This window comes from Barbus barbus (genome assembly GCF_936440315.1).
Source record: "Barbus barbus genome assembly, chromosome: 20".
NCBI lineage: Eukaryota > Metazoa > Chordata > Actinopteri > Cypriniformes > Cyprinidae > Barbus > Barbus barbus.
This window is the reverse complement of record NC_136748.1, coordinates 23,032,547-23,042,138: the sequence shown is the minus strand read 5'-3', so window position 1 is coordinate 23,042,138 and position 9,592 is coordinate 23,032,547.

The following is a 9,592-nucleotide window of genomic DNA, read 5'->3' as shown; positions in this document are numbered from 1 at the left end:
GTAGATTTGTGTTCTCATTTTCCACTGGATATTAGGTTGCCTTTAACACATGTGCTGCCTGCTTTTCTCAATTACCAATTAAGAAGAAAAACCTTTTTTTTTGGATGAAAAGAGGCATTAGCTTTAAATCTAATGCAAAATGAATTGGACAACTGGTGTAGTATCATGTCTTTAAAAGAACTACGCTTAAAGTTACGTATTGGGTAACAAAGCTGAGAAAAGATTGAAGCCTTGAAGGGTTTTTGCAGTGCTTATCATTGAATACCAATCTTGCTATGTAGCAGCCATCTGCTGCACTAATAATCTTAATTGCCTTCACGTTAAGCATCGCTTGAGTGCTTCAGCCAGGACACAACCTGAACCAAGTCCAAATCAGGTGCTGCAATGGAAGTCAGTAATATTTACCCCTCCCCTTCTGTTCTTTGGGAGCCCACTTAGTGGGTTTCCTCAGCGATTATGTCTGGTCTGCCTCAGATGTATGTTTCTCTGACACCAGTGACTGATTCCCTTTTCCTCATCCTCAAAATTTGCGGCACCTTTAAAAGAAAGATGGGACAAAAGGTTTAGTACAGTATTCTGTTCACAATGTGAGACCAATAATTGAACCGAACGTCATCTGGTTCTGGTAATTTCTGGTTCTGAATGAGACCTACAACACCTTCACATATTCTTGAGAAAATTATATAATCTAATTTATTCTTTAGTTAGTTGTGGAAAAACTTTTACGGGAAAAAAGAAGTCAGAATTGCTTTAAAATATTTGAGAAAGCAATAAACCTGAAAATAGTGTTTTATTGTAGCTGTAATATTTTCAATTAAACACTAAAGAGATGTTTGAAACCTTTTGAAGTGAACATGGCACCCTCTGGAGCTCCCACAGCTCTCGTCCTAATGTTTCTTTTCTATCAGTGGAAATAACAAGCAGAAATTACACTCGCTACAGAGTTAAAACAGAATATTTATTAGAAGACAGCCCTCCATGGCTCCCACGGTGAACTCAAAGCATGGCGGCTTGGAACTGGGTGCAGAAAGTCAGGAAAAGATAACTGTACCTGTATTTGTACCCCCCTCCCGGAGAACCCCAGGAGGCCAGAGGGACGCCTGCTCTTTGTCCCTCACAACGAGAGGAAACAAAAATAAATAGAGGAGTGAATGTTCACAGGACATTGCTCAAACATAAAGACCAGGCTCTAAAGACAGACAACCAAATTGGGTTATTTCGTGTCCGACTATGGCCTTTGCTCTTGCCCATACATTATGAATAATTAGGAAGTCTATTTCCAAGCATGTCTTCTCAATGTACTGCAAACCATTAATGCATTAGGAAACATAATTACCATGGTTTAGGGGCTCATGAAACAGATCCGTTGAAGTGTACTTACGTTTTACTTTTTTTTTTTAATGATTTAAAAAAAAAAAATGATTACACTACCAGTCAAAATATATCTCAGATTTTTTTTAATTCACTGAATCTTAACTATAGTACCTATGGGACCTCCAGTTCTTGTTTTTGCATGTATTGCTTGTGATGAATGTAGCAAAATTAGGGTGACGTTTTTTAGGTTTATGATGACGTTCATGTCAATGAAAACTGTGGTAAATGCTCCTGAATGTCAGGGCAAAAGCATCACTGCAAGCATTGGTGAATGAGATCAACATTTGAGAGGGGCTTGTTTTACAACTACTCTTGGGGCTATAAATAAGGGAGAGAGAGATCCAAAACAGACCTGAGAAAAGTGAGTCCATATGGGTGCTGGTGGAATGGACCGTGATGAGCCAAGATCAAAGCCTCCTGCTCTGACTGAGTACAGCTCGAAGCACAAACCCTGTACTGCACCAGATTCTAGCGAATAGAGAAGTCTGTGTTCTGCTATTGCTTGCTGTCCCACTTTATTATAAAGGAATCAGTTATATTCCTATTTCTAGCTTCTAAGGCTAAGGCAAGAGTATTTTTTATTACAGTTACATCAGCGGTCCTGAATTATGCAAGCATCGCTATAACTCCTGCTAATTTACTATTACTCTATCTATTTGTTAATATTTATTAATCTGACAAATAACTCACACAAAATGAGACAAAATACAGATCTCTTGAGCAGAAAATGACCAGCCACTATTAATCAACTTGCATAGCCTTATACACTACACTGGTTTGCTGGGTGCAAAATGTTCCCGCTATTAGCACATTGCTGTTTGTTTGCATTACAGCCATTTCCCAGAACTGATATAATTTATTCCCTGGCATGCTGGGTAGGTTCCAGAAGCACTCAGAGTCTGAAACTTCAGATAAAATGAATGACATATGCTTGAAATCTTTGCTCTGTTACATCCACCGAATGTCGCTGCATGAAAAGTCTGTGTTTTTGTAGTGAAACATCAAATCACCAAATTTAGAAAAACATGAACACAAGTCACATTTAACATCTGATGTGAAGAGAGCCTGAGCAATGGTGCGTCATTGCTAATTCATCACCAATTAGCTTTGAAAAGGGTCGATCCAAATATGATTTGAGAGAACTGCCTGCTGGTGGACATCTGCATGGTGGTGGCATAAAGCACATTACTAATTCAACACATTACTAATTCAGAGGAAACCAGGACTAAATGGACAAGGAAATGCAGCCAAACATATGTAGACCACATTGAAGTCCTTGGAAAAGATGAGGAATCATCAGCAGATGTGTAGACCATCGAGGGAAAGTGAGTAAAGGGAAAACAGTGGGGTTAATTGCATCAAGATTTGTTGTATGTCATAGTATGTCATGAAGATGAATGTCTGATTCAAGCTAGAAACCTGTTTATCATTCTGATGTTTTGATAATGCTTAAATAGACTGTGTCTTAATGCACTTTAGATTTATATTAAATAATGATAGGTTTTAATTTGATATTTCAAAATTAGGTCTTTCTTAATTGGGCCTCCCACCTGTCAAGGGGACATTTCTCTTTTTTTTCCAGAGCCGTTAGCTTAGTGGTGCATTAGCCAGCTCTTGAAAGAGGAGCTACTGTATGTGTGCGGATGGCATAGGCACAGGTCCATGCCAGCGCATGGTGGTTAACGCCATGTTTACTCTTCCAGACCAACAGGAATCCCAGATTTCCTTAGTGCTTCCTGCAGGGGAGCCACAAATGCCCGTGAGCACTCTATACTGGCCACCAGGTCTCTGTCCCTTACAAAAAGAGCAGTGTACATGCATATTTGTACTTTATGTCCAAAAATCCTCACAAAAACAGGCTTATATGGCTGATACATGCATATGAAAAGCCTTCATGCTCCCAGATTGCTGGTTTAAAATCAAGAATGTCTGTAAAGTCTGTAGAAAGCTATATAAATTCCTATATGATGTGAGTTAAAATGCCATCTTTGCTCATGGACAAATTATTTTATTTTATTTTATTTTATTAATTTTATTAATTTTGCACCACAACATGCACTTTATTAGTGACTATCCTCGGCTGTAAAGGCTGCAGATTTTAAATAAATAAATAAATAAATATATATATAAATAAAATCAGTCCAATAAAATTATGTTAGTATAAAACCAAGGATGTCTATAAATCCTGTAAAAAAACTTCATGGGCAAAATATTATTCTTTTTCTTTTTTTATTTTAGTTTATTATATTATTATTATTTTTTTTTTTTATTATTTTTTTTTCACAACATGCACATTATTATTGATTAGTTGTGAAGGCAGCAAGTAGGTTAAAAAATAAATAAGTAAAATTGATTTATGCACTGAAGAGCTCTCCAATAAAATTGTCACTGGCTAAACATTTTCATTAATTTATATAATAAATAAATAAATAAATGTCAATGGATATTTGTATCAATGAATGTTAAAAAAAGAAAGTTTTTGCAGCAAGATTGTGTAGTTACAAAATCTACCAGAAGGGGGTAGAAGAATTTTAGCTTAGCGACTCGATATGCAGGGGAAAAAAAGACAATTATTGTAATTTCTTCTCTCTGTGGATGTGTTTGACATGGCATGTGTATTTTAGCCATGACCCTGCTAGCTTGTTCACAGCTGAGGTTGATTTGGACTTTATCGGTTTGGGATTTCAGCTCAGGTTCATTCTTCCACTAACAGACAGACCAGTGATGTCAGCCTTGATTATCTGCAATTGTTCCTTTACACTAGCTTTTGCCCCACGGTTGTCATTTCCTACTCCTTATTTAACGTCATTCTGTCAAATAAAAAACACAGGATGTGACCCCAAGAGCTCAAGTATGAATTTAGATGTACTTATGATAGATTGGTATATTGGCCAGACCAGTAAATCAAAAACATTCTTTGGCCTTGTATCAGTTCCAAAATCTACTGAGAGCCTTGTCAACATGTTCTTAATGGTTTTGTTTGAATATATATCATGTAAAAAATTCAGCAATTCGACATTTGTTTATTAGTTTATCTTTTTTTCTAAGAGCTAAATAAATGTTTGGAACTTCAAAACTTGAAAGCATTAATTGCCAGGGCACCTCAGTCATGGTATTGAGAGCACTGTATATTCACTCCCCCCACCTACAATTCCTGCCGGCCCAAACTCAAACTTGCAACCTTTAGATTACGAGTCCGACTCTCTAACCATTAGGCCACAACTTTTCTTACACAAAACTAATAACATTAGTTTTATGTATTATTATTATTAATAATAATAATAATTATAATAATTTTTCTATTCATATCTCATTTTCTAAAAGCAATTGTTAGGTTTAAAAGATTGACCTCTCTACAACTCGCACATTTCACCACTCAACTGACCGAAATGACCAATATTTCCAATTTGTAAAACAACCTTAAATTGCAGGCCTTTCTATTCTAAATCCACAGTAACTGCTGGCCACCCAGACTTTTGTAAGAACCTCTTGTTTTCAGCCCAGATCCTGAGGTCTTAGAGAGAATTCACAAAATCCCAGAGTGACCCATCGGAGCAGCTGGAACTCAGCCTCTCAATGTCAGTCTATTGTCCGCTGCACATTTGATTCTTCATAAAACCTCTACCAGGAGATGTTATCACTCACTTGGGGAGGGTATCTCAGCTATTCCCATTCACAGAGCACAATAGCAGAAGATAACTCACCTGACCGTGCTGACAATGCACTGGTACGACTGCTACGGATAATGGGCCGTAAAGCCAGATCTTTCATTGTTCAAAAGGAGAGTTAACCAAATGTTTGCTGCTAGCTCTCTACGCACGTCGCCACATCTGCTGAGCTCCAAGCTCCTTATGACTGTTTATTTTCTTTATGGATGCTTTCTAGCAAGGGCTCCAAAGGGCAACCCTTGATCCGTGGTGCTTCAGACATGAATCTGACCACTCAAAAATGTGTGTGTAGCTCTTGAGAACAGGGAAGAGGGTTTTTTAAATCAACCAGAAAGCTTACTCATGCTGAATAATATTCAGCTGAGTGTGTTTTTGTGCTGGCTAATTGGCTGGTTTATAGGCCTTTGATGGATAAATAAATATGGCACTAAAACTGCCAGTAGGTGGCAGCAAGTCCCTGTCCTAATGAGTGATTCATTGAATCAGTCAAAACAGCTCATTCACTATTCCCTACATTAGTCCACTAATATAGTCCAGTTGAAGGAGTGAATGAAAATGAGTGCGCGAGTTCAGACACTCGTTATTGTGATGCATTATGGGATTGAATGAGTGCAATCGATAACGTACACTATGGTTTCGGACAGCATTACAAATAGCTGTCCCCTCAAATAGTGTCCTATTTAATGGGGTGAGTTCGGACACAGCCACAGTCTTTATGAATGGATCATTGAATCATTCAAACAATTCGTTTAAAAACAGATCCATTCGGGAATGAAACAGAGGCGCACAAATGTTCTGCTTTGTTTGGAACTATTTTCGCTGACGAAAAATGTGTCTTAGATATTACTCACTCAGTATTAACTTCTTGTTAGTTGAACTGTGTGTAAAATTAATACCTCATAAAGGTTGTACGATTTATGAAGGTTGTACGATTATGCAGCTTTTTTTGCTTTCATATATTATAGAGGCATTATAACTATTCTAATAGGCTTCATCACACAATGAGTGCTTTTGTACTCTTATGAGGTGCTTCTGTTTGTTTTCGCAAAGTGAGTGACATACTAGATAATGTCAGCACGCATATTGTTCGCAAGTTCCATCATTACCAAGAGAGTTCAACCAAGAGAGTTCAATGGAACTTGCGACCATAGTTAGCTAACAATGCTTTTGGGAAACGCACCCCTGGGTAGTCCCAAATCCTAGTGGTTGCTAGGGTGTTCTGGATGGTTTGTGTGGAGTTGCTATGTGGTTGCTAAGGTGCTCATGGTGGTAGCTATGTGGCTGAGCAATAATAATAATGCTGTCCTTAAGGTAAAAGTTTGGTTAAAACACATTTAAGCCCATCAAGGATTATAATTTATTATTTTTATGGTCAGCCTGTCTCTTTGCCAGCTATGCAATGTTAACCTGCTGTTAACTTGGAGGAGGGCCTGGGTTCAAGCCCTAGATTGAGTGTTGGGGCATTAGCCGCGTTGTGCTCCGGGTCCCTGGAGGGGGCAGGTCCTCAGGAAGGCCCCAAGCTGTAAGTAAACAGCTGTATGTAGGATCGCCTGGCGGTCTGAAGCCAGCCACAGACCCTTACTCCCACTCACTGAGCCGTTCGTGTCAGTCACCTCCGTCCTATTAATAGACAAGACCTGCAGCCATTCATGCACTTCTGAATGGAAAAACGTTAGGCATGACAACAATGAACCTTCATCAGATTTGTGTTTCATGGTCTAGTAGACCCCACTACTGTTCAAAAGATTTTTTACAAATAAATTAATAATTTTATTCAGCAAGGATCCAACAAAAGTGTCAATAAACACATTTGCAATGTTATAAAATATTTCAAATATATGCTGTGCTTTTTATCATGGTATCTACAGAAAATATTGAGCAGCACAACTGTTTACAACATTGATAATAATAAGAAATGTTTCTAAAGCCGTAAATCAGTATATTAGAATGATTTCTGAAGGATCATGTGACACTGAAGACCGGAGTAATGGCTGATGAAAACTCAGCTTTTCAGTTCAAATGGAAAGTATATTAAAAAAAGAAATCATTATTTTAAATTGTAATAAATCTTACAGATCCCAATGGCAGCGTTGGAGAGTAACTATACGTGTACCAGAACTATGTAATTTTATTACAAAATAAATGTAACTGTAATATGTTAAAAAATATGTCATTAAATTACAGTTACTTAGGAAAATGTTACTGGTTACATCTGAATAGTTTCACACACACAAATTTGCTTGATTTCTTTCCTAAATTGCATTGACTGCTCTAAAATATGAGACACCAATGTTTCAGGAGTTTATGACACAGAATATGACTATTCAATAACTTGTTTTATTTCCTATTTGGGTTTATGCTTTACTGTTTTGTTTTTTCCTAAGGCATTGTTAGATGCCAGTGTTTCCTATCATTGCTATACAAAGATTTGGTTTCAAAAACAGTATCATAGCTATTAAACAGTTTCTTGTTATGATTTTTGTTATGATGTATTTACCTCAGAATGATTTCAAAGTAAAACGTGGTGCTACAGTCTGATATTGTGGTGGATGTGCTTTAAAATGTAGTTATTATAAACTTAATTGAAGTGAAGAAGGACTTTGAAAGTGTGACAGTAATCAGTGTTGAGTACTACTATAAGGTTAACCCTGCCTGCTTTAAATGTTTCAAAATGATTAACAGCTGAAAACATTTGTATGTAATATCTTGTCAGAACATCTTTTGTCGACATGGCCTGATGAATACAAAGTGATGTGTGATGAACAGTGGCACATGAGAGTGAGAAACGCTCCAGCTCCTCTCCAGAACTGCAGGATCTGGGTCTGTGGGGTGGAGATGATCAACCTTTTGATAAGAGAACAGAGAAACGTGACAGGAAATGGGATTTTTTCAGGTTCAGTGCTCCACTTAAAGCTTGCTAGAGGAGAGCACTCACTAGTGTTCCATTAATTGACCATAATTACCAGGAAAAGTAATATGAAATATGAAATGGGTTCATGCTGGGGTGACATGGTTGTTCTGATTTGACATGGCTCCATCCTACAGCCACATGGTCCATTCTTTACAAGGGGAGCAGTAGTCAAACCTTTCAACATTTGCTGATTTTACATGTAATAATCATTGTGTCATCATCTGGAAAATGTATTCCACACAGAAGGCGGCTCAGTTTTCAGTCATGACGTTTTCCCCTTCAGGTGCTGTTTGATCCAATGTGATTCATAATGAAAATAAATACCAGTTTTGAATGTGATGACAGGATTTTTTTTTTTTTAAATGCACGCTCTTAATCTTCTTGACAAAGGGAAGAAGGATCAGAAGCACCATATGGGTGGACTATTATTAATATTTAATTCCCATGACAATTAATGGCAGATTCTGGTATTATATAAGACTATATCAGCTTCTTTAGTAAGGGGAGGTTCATTCATCTGTAAAAAAAATAAAAATAAAATTAGAAGTCTAAAATATACAATAACTAACCAGTAGTTACATTAAATTAAGTTTAATTATATTTTATTAGTTATTTTAAGTAAATAATTTTAATTAATTTTAAAACATGGCAATTTAATGTTAAAAATCTCTTAGTATTAAAATCTTGAATTGCTAGACTGTTCATATTAATTAAATTCACAACAGCAGGTCATTTCTTAATCTCCAATGTTTTAAATATATTGTTATCCAAGGAACATTGTCATTATTATACATTTGTCCAATTGCAAACAATATACAGTTAAGTTTGTATAATCCATAAATCAAGAAGAAAGAAATGGGGGAAAAAATGCATGTAAATGAATAAATAAAAGTAATTATTAAATAAATAAAAAATAATTATTGTAGTGCAACATTGCCATCTATTGGCACTACATGGTTACTCTCACTACACAAATTTCTTTTCATAAATTAATTCACTTACAATCCGGTAGGTGTCACTATAACGCCACATTAATTAATTTGATGTAAACAGTAGGTCTAGCACTTTTTAATAAAAAGCCTTTTCTCTATTTCTCTCTAGTTTTGATTACACATATGCACCTATGTTTTAATAACCATGACAATATAGTGACTACTTTAGACACTTGCTTGTCCAGAGAAATCTTATAAAATGATATTCATCTCTTGCTCTGGGAAGACTTGCTCTGTAAATGATGTGTTTCTGGATACAGAGAGCTAAATTACTTTTCAGAGGGATGCCAAATTTGTAAAGGAAGTTGGCAGAGATAGGCTGGCACCACCTACGTGATTGAATGCTCAGCATATCAATGACCTTGTTCAAAGCAGAGCTGGAATTCAGCACACAAAGACATCATTATTGCAATGAGAACAATGTCATCTACCCGTATTTGGATAACACAACTTATTTAGCTCCTGTTTGGATATGGATTTTAAGAGCAAGCAAACTCTGTTTTTTATTTAAGACAAAACCCTGATATGAAACTATAAACAACGATTATGCTTAAAATTATGCTTAAATTTAACTCATGAAAAGAAAAGAAAAAACACTTTACATCAGTATTTTACTTGTTAACCATATAATAAATTGTGTTATTCTG